The sequence below is a fragment of the Procambarus clarkii genome, chromosome 7 (genome assembly GCF_040958095.1).
Source record: "Procambarus clarkii isolate CNS0578487 chromosome 7, FALCON_Pclarkii_2.0, whole genome shotgun sequence".
Taxonomy (NCBI): Eukaryota; Metazoa; Arthropoda; class Malacostraca; order Decapoda; family Cambaridae; genus Procambarus; species Procambarus clarkii.
This window is the reverse complement of record NC_091156.1, coordinates 23,011,309-23,025,545: the sequence shown is the minus strand read 5'-3', so window position 1 is coordinate 23,025,545 and position 14,237 is coordinate 23,011,309. Positions and strand designations below refer to the sequence as shown.

The 14,237-nt window shown below is 42.9% G+C and overlaps 1 protein-coding gene across 1 annotated transcript in view; it reads right to left on the bottom strand.

Annotated features, from left to right (window-relative positions):
• LOC123761449 (high-affinity choline transporter 1-like) overlaps positions 1-14,237 on the bottom strand; it is a 1,078,813-nt gene that overhangs the window by 729,907 nt on the left and 334,669 nt on the right. The window lies entirely within an intron of this gene.

Here is a 14,237-nt window from a genome sequence, read left to right as displayed (position 1 = left end):
CAAAACACTTGATAATGTTACAATCACTGCTGCGTGTTGAGCTGCCTGCAAGATGCCATAACCGCTGTGTTAGTTGCTTAACCAAAATATACCTCTCATATTACTTTTCTTACCTTACCTTAAGTTTGTTAAGGAAACTGAACAGAACTACTGTTAACAGCGTCCATTAGATGCTGTTAATTGTAGTTTTAACAAAATGACAAATTTATTGAAAGGTAATAACATTTGAATATAAAAATCATGAGAGTAAATCCATCATTACCATATGCTGAGTTATAATTATTATATAGGAATAACATGGATTACCATACCATTGCCATATAATATTAACATATGGAGAATTATAATATATTTATGACTTGGTTAAAACCCATAAATCAATAATTAGTTTCATAAGTTCAGTGTCATATAAAGTGTCAAAATGGCTAGTTCAAGTTCTAAATCCTATTGTCAGTAATGTTTCTAATTCATATTTATAGAATAATGTTGATTTTGTTGACAAATTATGTAATAAGAAAGAGCTCTGTAATCATAATGTTTGGTTAGCTTTGATATAACTTCTTTATTGACTAAAGCTCCTGTTGATGACTTACTAAGATGTTTATCTGATGAACTCTTAAAATATGATTTGCCCCTTCCAGTTCCTACGTTAAAGAAGTTATAAAACTAAGTGTTACTAACTCTAAATTTAGCATTTTATAATGAATTTTGTCAAAAATAAGGAATGACTATCCGGGTAACCTTCTTTCTCCAGTTTTAAGCAATGTGTATGTGGAGTTGTATGAAGCAAGACTACTGAGTAACATTCTGCCTCCTGTCCTCACGTGGTGTTGTTATGCACAGGGCACCTGTGGTGCCCTGTGCATGTTCCTCTGCTAAATTAAATCACAACTGCTAAATCACCAGCCAAGGGGCTGGCTGGCTGAGTGGACAGCGCTGTAGACTCGTGGACCTAGAGACCGAGGTTCGATCCCGGCAGCCAGCGGAAAAACAAATGGGCAGAGTTTCCTTCACCTTGATGCACCTGTTACCAAGCAGTAAACAGGTACCTAAGAGTTAGACAGCTTCTACGGGCTGCTTCCTGAGTGTGTGTGTAATTACTTAAGTGTAATTACCTAAGTGTAGTTACAGGATGAGAGCTACGCTCGTGGTGTCCCGTCTTCCCAGCACTCTTTGTCGTATAACGCTTTGAAACTACTGACGGTCTTGGCCTCCACCACCTTCTCACCTAACTTGTTCCAACCGTCTACCACTCTGTTCGCGAAAGTGAATTTTCTTTTATTTCTTCGGCATCTGTGTTTAACTAGTTTAAATCTGTGACCTCTTGTTCTTAAAGTTCCAGGTCTCAGGAAATCTTCCCTATCGATTTTATCAATTCCTGTTACTATTTTGTATGTAGTGATCATATCACCTCTTTTTCTTCTGTCTTCTAGTTTTGGCATATTTAATGCCTCTAACCTCTCCTCGTAGCTCTTGCCCTTCAGTTCTGGGAGCCACTTAGTAGCATGTCTTTGCACCTTTTCCAGTTTGTTGATGTGCTTCTTAAGATATGGAGTTTGAATTTGATAAGAATTTGTGTGTGTGTGTTTGAGTGTGTGTATGTGTTGTGTGTGTGTGTGTGTGTGTGTGTGTGTGTGTGTGTGTGTGTGTGTGTGTGTGTGTGTGTGTGTGTGTGTGTGTGTGTGTGTGTGTGTGTGAAGAAAACAAAATTTTTAGTAGTTAGTAACATTTGATTGATTGACAGTTGAGAGGCGGGCCGAAAGAGCCAGAGCTCAACCCCCGCAAGCACAACTAGGTGAATAAAGGTGTGGTGTGTGGCACAGCTCAGCCGTCAGCGTCGTGTGGACACTCGCCAGATAACATGACTGTCGCCCAACCTTTAACACCTTCTCCCCTCAGTAAAAAAAAGGTACATATTAATATATTTTTTCTTATGTTTTTCATACAATTTAATAATTTTATAATTAATTTTTTCTGCATAGGCAGGCATGGCCATTTTTCAACTGCCTCATGTTGAAGGTTAAAGCACAAACGTCTAAACTGGGGGAGACCTGACCACTTTAAACTGTACCAGGACATTATAACACAGCAACTGGCTAAGTCCAAAGTCCGATTTTCAAAGGGTTTGGAAAGGTTAGGGAGAGGGAGAGGGATGAGGAGATGAAAATCTTGAAGAGGATTTGGATGGTGAAGGAATAGGCCTGAAAGTTCGGTGGCCATCGAGTGTAGATCTCAGAGTGGAGTTCCTTATTGGAGAACGTTATTGTGAGAAATTTTGTATTACTCTTTACAAGTGAACTCAGTTAGAAATGACTGCACAGAGCCCACACGTTAAGTGCCAGATGTGAGATTATACTTTAAAACTGAAATAAAAGGCGAAGGCATCCGCTGGAGCCCAATTCCTTGGTATCTCCCATCCACTAGGTCCTTTACCTCCTTATTTGCCTGTTACAATCTTAGGGGTTACTGCAGGTCCTCACGCCGAATTTGTATTCTGTGATTAGGTTAGGAATTAGGTTCGAATGTGTGTCGAGTGTGTGTTCGAAAGTTCGAAGTAGGTCCAGAAGCAGACCCTCATTAAATGCAAGGAATAGTATAGTTTGTACCAGCATGAGTTAAGGGGCAATAGTATTGGAAGATGCTAACATAAAGACAATTTTCTTTTGGCAACAAATAACACATTAACAAACTTAATACTAACACACCCCACAACAATTTAACGTTATGTCAATTGTCCCAAGTGACACTGTGACAGCTAATCAAAGCCAGTATAGCCAGACTGTTGTCCGTACTGCTCTCGGCTGGTCAAATTGTTACTGAACATCGGATGCTCACTCGGGCTCAAGATGGAAATAAAATTAATTGTAGTCAAAACAATTTAACAACAAAACAACACGACACAACCAGACTGGTCACTGAGACAGTCTTCTGTAAACAATCTCAATTACGTTAACACGTGCCTCTGTGGACGACAATCAGAACAACAACAATTACGTTAACACGTGCCTCTGTGGACGACAATCAGAACAACAACAATTACGTTAACAGGTGCCTCTGTGGACGACAATCAAAACAACAACAATTACGTTAACACGTGCCTCTGTGGACGACAATCAGAACAACAACAATTACGTTAACAGGTGCCTCTGTGGACGACAATCAAAACAACAACAATTACGTTAACACGTGCCTCTGTGGACGACAATCAGAACAACAACAATTACGTTAACGTTCTATCAGACAAGAATAATTGATCACAATTTATCAATTTAATCAAAAAAACAATAAAATTAATGACGTTAATTATTTTAATATATTACGTTAATTAATTACATTAATTACTGTCTTCAAGACGGTCACTCAATCAAAGGTATTTTACATTAATTACAATTTGTCACTCAGAGAGCCAAACACTCAAAACAATAATTCTCCACAGTAATTACTCTTCCACAAAGGCAATTAAAAATCAGTGAGTAATTACACTAACTACTGTCACACGGACAGTTAATTAATCAAGACGAATTACGTTAATTCAACGCTATGACTTAAGACAGTTTGCCAAACAAGAATTAGTCAAGTACTAATTACGTTAATTACACTGCCTCAATGTACAGCCATTCACAACAAGGAATACGTCGCTGATTCTTCAATTATTAATATAAGATTATATAATTGCTTGTCACACAGACAAATCAGAAACAACAGTAACAACTTTACACTTCACTCACAGTAGTCACTTAATAACACAGCACAAAATTACAACACAACACAATATCAACGTAATTAATAATCACTCACTAATTACCCAGGGTCAATCACACTACCCTAATAACTCACTCAGACTCACTGGTTTCCTTCTGAAACGATATCAAAGTATACGCATGGAAAGTCTATATCAGTAATTGGTATAATATTTAACCATAGCACAACTCACGATATAGTACAGCCTAACTAAATGTGTCATTACGTGTACTTATACACAACCAGAGATGAATTACAGTAATCACCCAGACGTACTGTAATCGTCACTTAACGTGCGTTCCTCGACTACGCTACTCCACCCGTTTCAGGTGATATGAGACAAAGTGAGGTCGGAAGGTTGATGTCAGAGCAACACAAGGAATTTTGCACAACAATATCAGAGAATATATTGAACTCACATTAAGACTGGCTGTATTCCATTCCAACCTCTCCCCATACATACAAGTAACACCAGCGGGGAGGGCAACCCCACCACCCTCCTCTGCATAGAAAACCCCCCTACCCCAAACCCTTCTACCCCTCCCCTCCTCCCTCCATGTCCCCCCTCCCCCCTTTTCCTTCCTGTCCTCCCTCCCCTTTCACCCCATGCCCTCCCTGTCCATCCCCCTTCACTAGACCCCCCACCCCTCATCCCAGTATCCTCTAAGACCCTGTCATCCACCTCACAAATCCTCACACCCATGGAACAGCTTCCCCCACCAGCAGAACACTCACCAAGGAGGAGATTTGAGAAGGGACAGAAGAAAGTGAGCCTCAAGGCAATGTACACTAACATATCTTGAGGTTATCTTGAGATGATTTCGGGGCTTTTTAGTGTCCCCGCGGCCCGGTCCTCGACCAGGCCTCCACCCCCAGGAAGCAGCCTGTGACTGCTGACTAACACCAAGGTACCTATTTTACTGCCAGGTAACAGGGGCATAGGGTGAAAGAAACTCTGCTCATTGTTTCTCGCCGGTGCCTGGGATCGAATTCAGGACCACAGGATCACAAGTCCAGTGTGCTGTCCGCTCGGCCGACTGGCAACATAGATGGAATTACAAATAAAGCAAATGAACTTGGAGAATGGGTGCTAGAGGAAAACCCAGACATAATAGCTCTCACAGAAATAAAGCTAACGAAAATCATAACAAATGCAATGTTCCCACAGGACTATTATGTTATGAGGAAAGAGAGGGAAGGAAGAGGTAGTGGTGGTGTAGCTCTGCTAGTAAGAAAAGGCTGGAATTTTGAGGAGGTGGTTATTAAGGGCTGTGAAGGTTTCAGTGACTACATAACAGGTACCATAACAACTGGAGGGCAAAAAATTATAGTCGTAGTCATATATAATCCACCACCAAATGACAGAAGACCCAGACAGGAATATGATAGAAACAACATGGCCACCATTAACATAATAGAGAGAGCAGCTTCTGTTGCTAGCAGGAATGGATCTGGACTACTAATCATGGAGACTTCAACCATGGGAAGATAGATTGGGAATACAAAGACCCGCATGGAGGACCAGAAACATGGAGAGCTAAGCTGCTGGACGTGGCAACAAGAAACTTTCTAAGCCAGAACATCAAGGAACCAACAAGAATGAGAGGAGAAGATGAACCAGCAATGCTTGATTTGATATTTGCCCTAAATGAGTCGGATATAAGGGAAGTTAAGATGGCCAACATAAAAACGGCCTTTAGAAATTTGTGCAAGGAATCATTCAGAACTTTGTATACCACATATGTCAGCCCAATCCTGGAGTATGCAGCCCCAGCATGGAGTCCATATCTTGTTAAGGATAAGACTAAACTGGAAAAGGTTCAAAGGTTTGCCACCAGACTAGTACCCGAGCTCAGAGGTATGAGCTACGAGGAGAGACTACGGGAATTAAACCTCACTTCGCTGGAAGACAGAAGAGTTAGGGGGGACATGACCACCACATTCAAGATTCTCAAGGGAACTGATAGGGTAGACAAAGACAGTCTATTAATATTTAATACAAGGGACACACGCACTAGGGGACACAGGTAGAAACTGATTGCCCAAATGAGCCACAGAGGTATTAGAAAGAACTTTTTTAGTGTCAAAGTGGTTGACAAATGGAATGCATTAGGAAGTGATGTGGTGGAGGCTGACTCCATACACAGTTTCAAGTGTAGATATGATAGAGCCCAATAGGCTCAGGAACCTGTACACCTGTTGATTGACGGTTGAGAGGCGGGACCAAAGAGCCAGAGCTCAACCCCTGCAAGCACAATTAGATGAGTATAGTTGATGACTTTGCTGTATATTGAAGATCTAACTCAGCTATTTCCACACACATGATGATATGCGGAAGCACGTGGAGTATGAACATGGACAGTATGGTGGACAGACGATGTTGTCATCTGTCAAGTCCGGCGCCCCAGCACGGAGCGTGGTGTGACACAGCTGGGAGGTGATGGAGGCACCCTCACTGGGTGCGTGGGTGAGGGGTGAGAGGGTCTCACACACAAGGGTCAGTCTGGCACGCTCTAAACACAAGTTGAGCAGCGCGCGTGGTGACACAGGGTAGTGGACGGGTGTGGTGACACAGGGTGGTGGACGGGCGTGGTGACACAGGGTGGTGGACGGGTGTGGTGACACAGGGTGGTGGACGGGCGTGGTGACACAGGGTGGTGGACGGGTGTGGTGACACAGGGTGGTGGACGGGCGTGGTGACACAGGGTGGTGGACGGGCGTGGTGACACAGGGTGGTGGACGGGCGTGGTGACACAGGGTGGTGGACGGGTGTGGTGACACAGGGTGGTGGACGGGCGTGGTGACACAGGGTGGTGGACGGGTGTGGTGACACAGGGTGGTGGACGGGCGTGGTGACACAGGGTGGTGGACGGGCGTGGTGACACAGGGTGGTGGACGGGTGTGGTGACACAGGGTGGTGGACGGGCGTGGTGACACAGGGTGGTGGACGGGCGTGGTGACACAGGGTGGTGGACGGGTGTGGTGACACAGGGTGGTGGACGGGCGTGGTGACACAGGGTGGTGGACGGGTGTGGTGACACAGGGTGGTGGACGGGCGTGGTGACACAGGGTGGTGGACGGGCGTGGTGACACAGGGTGGTGGACGGGCGTGGTGACACAGGGTGGTGGACGGGCGTGGTGACACAGGGTGGTGGACGGGTGTGGTGACACAGGGTGGTGGACGGGTGTGGTGACACAGGGTGGTGAACGGGCGTGGTGACACAGGGTGGTGGACGGGCGTGGTGACACAGGGTGGTGGACGGGCGTGGTGACACAGGGTGGTGGACGGGCGTGGTGACACAGGGTGGTGGACGGGCGTGGTGACACAGGGTGGTGGACGGGTGTGGTGACACAGGGTGGTGGACGGGTGTGGTGACACAGGGTGGTGGACGGGCGTGGTGACACAGGGTGGTGGACGGGCGTGGTGACACAGGGTGGTGGACGGGCGTGGTGACACAGGGTGGTGGACGGGCGTGGTGACACAGGGTGGTGGACGGGTGTGGTGACACAGGGTGGTGGACGGGTGTGGTGACACAGGGTGGTGGACGGGCGTGGTGACACAGGGTGGTGGACGGGCGTGGTGACACAGGGTGGTGGACGGGCGTGGTGACACAGGGTGGTGGACGGGCGTGGTGACACAGGGTGGTGGACGGGCGTGGTGACACAGGGTGGTGGACGGGCGTGGTGACACAGGGTGGTGGACGGGCGTGGTGACACAGGGTGGTGGACGCTGGTGAACACACGGGGTGAGGCACACGTTGTTGGTGTCACACAGGGTAATAAGCACAGTGGCGGTATAAAGCTATGTCCTCAGAAATGGCTGTAATATGAGTTAAATCACACTTTCAAATCTCAGTCAACACTGGGGAACCCCGGTTTAGCCACCAAATAAAACCAACTCAGTCGTAAATTTATGGATGTACACGGATGGTAACAACAACAGCAGCGGGTCACAACAGTGTGTATCACTCTGCTCAGACCATGCTGGGAGTCACACTCTTCATCTCTCCTTTCCACTCTTAGTATCGTTAACTCCAATCGTCACGAACCCTGATTCTGGAGACGGACCCACGTTGGTGGAATGAGGATGACGAGTAAAACTTAGTGTCGCGTTTAGACGGAGTTAACTTAGCTACTGAAGTATTGGCAGAATGCTGCTTAGGAGCGCCGGGCAGCCTAGCCTCGGGCCCTACACACTCTCCCCTCTGTTCTGTGAAAGAGCCATCAGGGAGTAGGCCGATGAAGCCGCCACGAATCACATATCTTCCTCTGGTCACGTGGTGCCCGTGACGTCACACAGGAGAGGCCTGTACAAACACTAACGGTTTGAGACTGACCCTTCTCGACCCGCAGTTAGCCAGACTACCACCTCACTCTAAAACGAGATATTTTCATCTGGTATGGGTTTTCACCAGCTAAATCTTCTCCTAAATCTCCGCTGTTGGCAGTGAATTAACGTAATTGTCACTATCATTACGTATATTGATAGTGACAATTACGTTAATTCACTGCCAACAGCAGTCGGCAACAACTCTTACTTTAACTTAATCTTGTCTGCTACAGACAAGTCCTTACAGTCACAAGTAACTCAGAATTATACAGACACTTGACCCGTCAAGTGTTCAGTGAGTATAATCCCCTTAATTACTGTACTTCGGACAGCTAATTAATCCCAGCACGAGTTACGTTAACGGATACTAGATAGTTTTTACTACGGGCTCAACATAGCCCGTGCTACTTGGAATTTTTTGTTCCAAGTAGCGAATCTTTAAACAACAACAAAACACTGATCCTGGTTTGTGTCTCGGAGAGGCTGCAGGATCCAAGTAAGTTCAGTAGAATTTCTGGTTGCAATTCTTATACCATGTCGTAGCTCAGTCGATTAAGGCAGCGTCTGGGATGCTCTCGAACGCAGGTTCGAATCCTCGTCACGGCTCTTGTGGATTTGTTCACAAAACACTGATTGTTGATCGTCCAAGAGACGAAGTGTTGCCAGTAATCCCACTAGCCATTGATGTATCATTGAAGGCTACTAGTTGGATTGCATTGCACAACTGCATTGCAGGGGAGGTCTGCACGAGCATTAAGTAACTGATAGGAGGTTACTGGAGACGTATCTCCTTACCTACCTTGTCTTTGTTGCAATTTGTGATTATAGATTAGTATCTTATTGCTTGATTGCATCCTCTGTGAACACTCAGTACTGTTCAGGTTAGTTCATTTATCCAGCACAATGCGATTGCAGGTAGGATCCTGTAGTTATACTCGTGGCTGGGGTCTAGCTGTCGTGAAGGTGTCACAGGAAGGATTTCTAGTAACGTCAGTGATATTTTTCGTTGTTGTAGTAGTTAGTATTTGTTAAATAAACTGTGTTGTTAAGTTGAATGCTGTCTTTTGTTACAACCTGCACTATTAATGATTTACATATGTTCTGCCACGTTACCTGAAATTATTACTATTCATTTGAGACTGCTTCTTGAGACTTGGGCTAGAATCATAGCGCCACACAACAAATCTAAAATAGTTTTGAGATTCCGTGACCTACCTGTTAGATTGGCTGTCAGCCAATGGCAGTGGTCGACGGCCTAGTGTAAGGGATTTAAACTTTTGAGGTCTCGGCGTTTGCTCGCACCTTTATCATTTTTCTATGGTCTCTAGAGTGGGGAATGAGCTGCTTACTACACTTAACGTGTTAGCTAAGCAGTCCCTTCCTCAAGAGGTCCATCTAGACTTTCAGTTTAAAGTTAACGGATGTACTAGAATTGTAGTACTACAACAACGAAAAATATCACTGACGTTACTCGAAATCCTTCCTGTGACACCTTTACGACAGCTAGACCCCAGCCACGAGTATAACTACAGGATCCTACCTGCAATCGCATTGTGCTGGATAAATGAACTAACCTGAACAGTACTGAGTGTTCACAGAGGATGCAATCAAGCAATAAGATACTAATCTATAATCACAAATTGCAACAAAGACAAGGTAGGTACGGAGATACGTCTCCAGTAACCTTGGTAGGTGGCATGTCCTTGACTACAAAACAGACACCTTCTCTCTCTGGTTGACTTTGTCTCTTTAGCAGACAAGTCATTGGTTACCTCAGAAGGAGATACTGAATAAGTACCTACATTACCACTCCTCTTTCCAGTGGATGGAGTAGTCCTAGGTTTATATTTATTAGATTTATTTAAAGTCGGTTTGGGTTTGACTGAAGTGTCAATATTAGGTGGTTTAGACTCAGGTTTAATCTTATCATGGGTCTTCAACCTGTTAACCATTATTCTCAGTCCCTCGAATATTTGTTCGAGAGTGAGAAACTCGGTTTTATAGTGTGAGCAGATTTCTGCTAAGATATTTCGAGGTAATTTCCTCTGCAAAAGTAACTTGATTGACCATTCTGAGGTTGGTATATCCACTTTAGTACCTAAGGCCTTCACTAGAGACTCTACTTTTAGCCTGAAGCTTTGAAGTGAGTCTGGTCTGTTGCTTGGTGCATTCAGATCTAGCAACTGGTAATAAAGGTTAGCTATACTCAACTCCTTGTTGCAATAGTTTAACTTTAGCAGTTTATAGCTTCCTCATAATTACTCTCAGTGAGAGCTAGGTTATTTATGACCTTTTTAGCCTCTCCTTTGAGAAGACTAATCAGGTATGAAAATTTAGAAATCTTGTCAAGAGAAGATTTTCTATGTATATGAACTTCAAATGAAGTCCAAAAGTTGTCCCAATTTTCTGTATCCAGCCATGTAAATGTAGGTAAGTCTAAAGTAGGTAAACGAACCTCAGGTAATTGGTTACTGGATTGAGACATAGTATTATTTGTATTAGATTTAGATTGTGTTACTAGATTGGATAGTAGGTAAAGTCTATCTTGAGTCTCATCTTCATACTGTGAAATATCTGCTATAATTCGATCCATTTCATCAGGATCAGTTTCTATGGTATTCAGTAGGTCAAGATAAGACTGACTTGTAGATTTAACTTGATCAAATTTCAGATCAGCCACTCTCACTGATGTTTCTAATTGATAAGAATCAATGGGAGTTGCTTTAGATAAGTCCTCAGACTTGTTAATTAGTCTAGTTAAATGACCTTTGAGGCCAATATAGGTTCTCCTTAATTGTTCAGGAGTAGCCATGATGGGTTTAAGTCCAAACTTCATGGGATCTGAATAAGTATTACTAATGAAGCTTGGGTACTTGCTCATTGGTTGACAAGTAATATTAAGTATAGCCTAATTTAATGTGGCTAAATTATACTCTACCTCACTCGAGGTTAAATGTACCTACCTAACAATAAGTAGCTATTTATTTTGAGCAGTGCTTGAACTTTACCATTAACTTTCGTCCGGCTAGCTCTTCTATATCACCATTAGATGTAATGGTGATCATTCAGCAGCACTCAAAATATATACACACAAAATAATGAGTACAAGAAGAAATAATATGGATATACTCTAATCAGAGTTATCTCAAGGTTTAATCCCACCCTTGATAGGGTCAGCACAAAAGGTATAATACATATTCTACTAACTAGCTCTAGTCTAGTTGTGAGAATTTCTACCTAAAAAACTACAAATTTATTTAGTCTGTGTTTGTGCCAAATTCAGCACAATCACAGCCTAAATTCCTACCTAATAAAGGTTGGCAAAGATTATTGTGGTGCAGTAATGTGAATATAGTTGTGCTGTATTTTTGTTTTTTTTGGATTTTATAGTTTATAAGTGTGCACTTGCACACACAAGTGAAAAACAATTATGTACAGTTAAATTTGGCTTGTTAGCCACAGCCGTTTGTGATAATTGATTGTGTTGATCAATTTGTCAACTACACGTGACCTAGACTCACCTGACAGGTGTACACCATCTCTTGCCAGGTTTTGTCTGTATGGTCTGGCTGTAAATTGTATATAAGTGGCATCCAATCTCACTCGTTTTTTCAGCCTGAAATTTATGTATTTGGCAGCTCTCTGGTAATATTCTGGTGTTACTCCCCAATGATTATCATGACTCAGTTGGCGAGGTTCCACTAATGTGAATACTACCGAATTGCTGATTAGCTTAAATGAAGAAATTATGGTTTTAAGGTGATTGATCACCTCAGCTGGATGACGATTAGGATGGATGTCATTACCACCTAAATAAATAATGGTTAGATGGTGAGGCCACTCTAACGCAGGTGTTAGTGTGGAATTGTTATAAAAGTTATGAGCTGTTGCTCCTGGTGACCTAAAGATTCTTACTTCAGTATGAGGTATAGGTCTAAGTGTTGTGGGTAATTGACTGTGTCTCACGAGTGCTACCTTATACATGAGGTGTAAGTAGCAATGACTTGGTGTGACTTAGGCTAACCTATGTGTTACGCTGCTGGTAGACACAATTAATTAAATGGTTAGTCTAGACTACTTCACACGGTGATTAGTTATTACTAATTAGTATGTATATTTATATTTTATGTTTATCCGGTTCGATAAGGACCATAATGTGGGATATCTGGGGCTTGACTCAATATATTAAATTATTCAATTAATGAAAACAATTACGAAGGACCACCCACTTTTAAGAAAAGAGGGAAACTAATAAAAAGTGATCATTAGGAACACAAGGAAGAACCAGTGTCTATGGATAAATATTATGAAGCATAATCACTTAAATAATTAATGGGCTGTATAGTTAATTAATTTAAATCAAAGCCTCAAACACCTACATTGGGGGGGTTATTGCTAGAACTTCATATACGTCTAGGAACTAGTGTGGTTCGTGCACCAGTTCATTGTGTAATAACTGATCTTATGACCAATATTAAAGAAACTATAGAAGATTATCACCAGAAATTATAAAGATTATTAGCATCAGAAATTAATCATTCAAATAAACACAGATTATCTCCAGTGTACATGACGAGCATCCGATTAGATAGAATGATGTATAAATAATGAATTTTAGAGTAAATAAATGAGTACAAAAAGTCTTAGCTTTAAGACGATTTCTATGACATTCACGCCTCATCCTCGTGATCTCCGGAATTCCTCGTAGAAACACTTAGAGGTGAATAACACGAAGTTAGGTAACAGCTCGCTGACTCCTCACATGCGAGCTGTAATTTAAGGGATATTACGTAGCATTGAACTAGGCTACTTAAATCTCTATATTCATGAAAATGGAAAATAAATTTGATATGGTACTAACGTTGGATTTGTTATGGTCGCTCGATATAACGACAAGCTGCCCCGACATATACAATCTCTAATGATGCATCAGAAGGGAACTATATACTTATCTAAGGGTACAAATTATGTTGAAGCTTGCCGATACCGCGTCTCAAGCTCAAACTCCCGCAATGTCGTACACGTGGTTGATAGCTTGGCTTGTATATCGACGCGTTATTAGTTGGCCGGTCACTGCAGATCACGTAGAACAATAATAACTCATTCTGTGTTGAGTACCAGTGTAATTCTTGCTGATAATCTCAACGTCACATGTCTCAGACTCTGACGCCACGACCTTGTTGCTCAATTCCGCAATACGAGACTTCCACGCCACACACCATGGCGTCTCGCTCCACAATGGCTTCTCCGTCCTCTCCAACCCGCGTCCCGCATTCGCCACAGAAATTATTTATCACGAATTATTTCGCGCAATTGTGGCTGAAAGACTTTAATAAAGACTGGGTTGTAATTCTAGGGATTTAAATATTATTACTTTCTCGTCTTATGGTTGTAAACAAGAAATGGAGAAGATTTTAGTTTTCTCCATGGCATTCACGCGTGACGGTAAAATTATTACTTGATAACAATTGTAACTAAAAACTCTCGATTTAGAATTATTTGGGAGTTATGTTATCCATAAATAATTATCAAACGGAATACTGATGATTTAGAGAATCACATTCAATTCTCTAACACACTGGATATAAATGTGTTTAACTAGGTATAATCTGACGCAATACTGGTGCTTGGTTTTGTAAGAATTCCAGTATCCATATGCACATATAATAGTTAGTTCATGTGAACATTACTGTTAGTAAGCTTTAGTAACTACAGTAGTTAGTATATTTTAATACTAATTGCTTATAATACAATAGTATTGTATTAGTGTTGGAAATTTCCAAAACACAGCCCCTAAGCCCTGATGAAGCCCCCTTCCTCCAGCTTTACAAATCCAGACCCCCTAGGCCCTGGTGAAGCCCCCTGCCTCCAGCTTTACAAAACTAGAGCCCCTTAGCCCTGGAAAAGCCCCCCCTGCCTTTAGCTTTACAAAGCCAGAGTCCCTAGGCTGTGGTGAAGCCCGCTTCCTCCAGCTTTACAAAATTAGAGCCCCTAGGCCCTGGTGAAGCTCCCCGCCCCCAGCTTTACAAAATCAGAACCACTAGACCCCGGTGAAACCCCCTGCTCCCAGCTTAACAAAACTAGAGCCCCTAGGCCCTGGTGAAGCCCTTTGCCCCCAGCTTTACAAAATCAGAGCAACTAGGGCCTGGTGAAGCCCCCTGCTCCC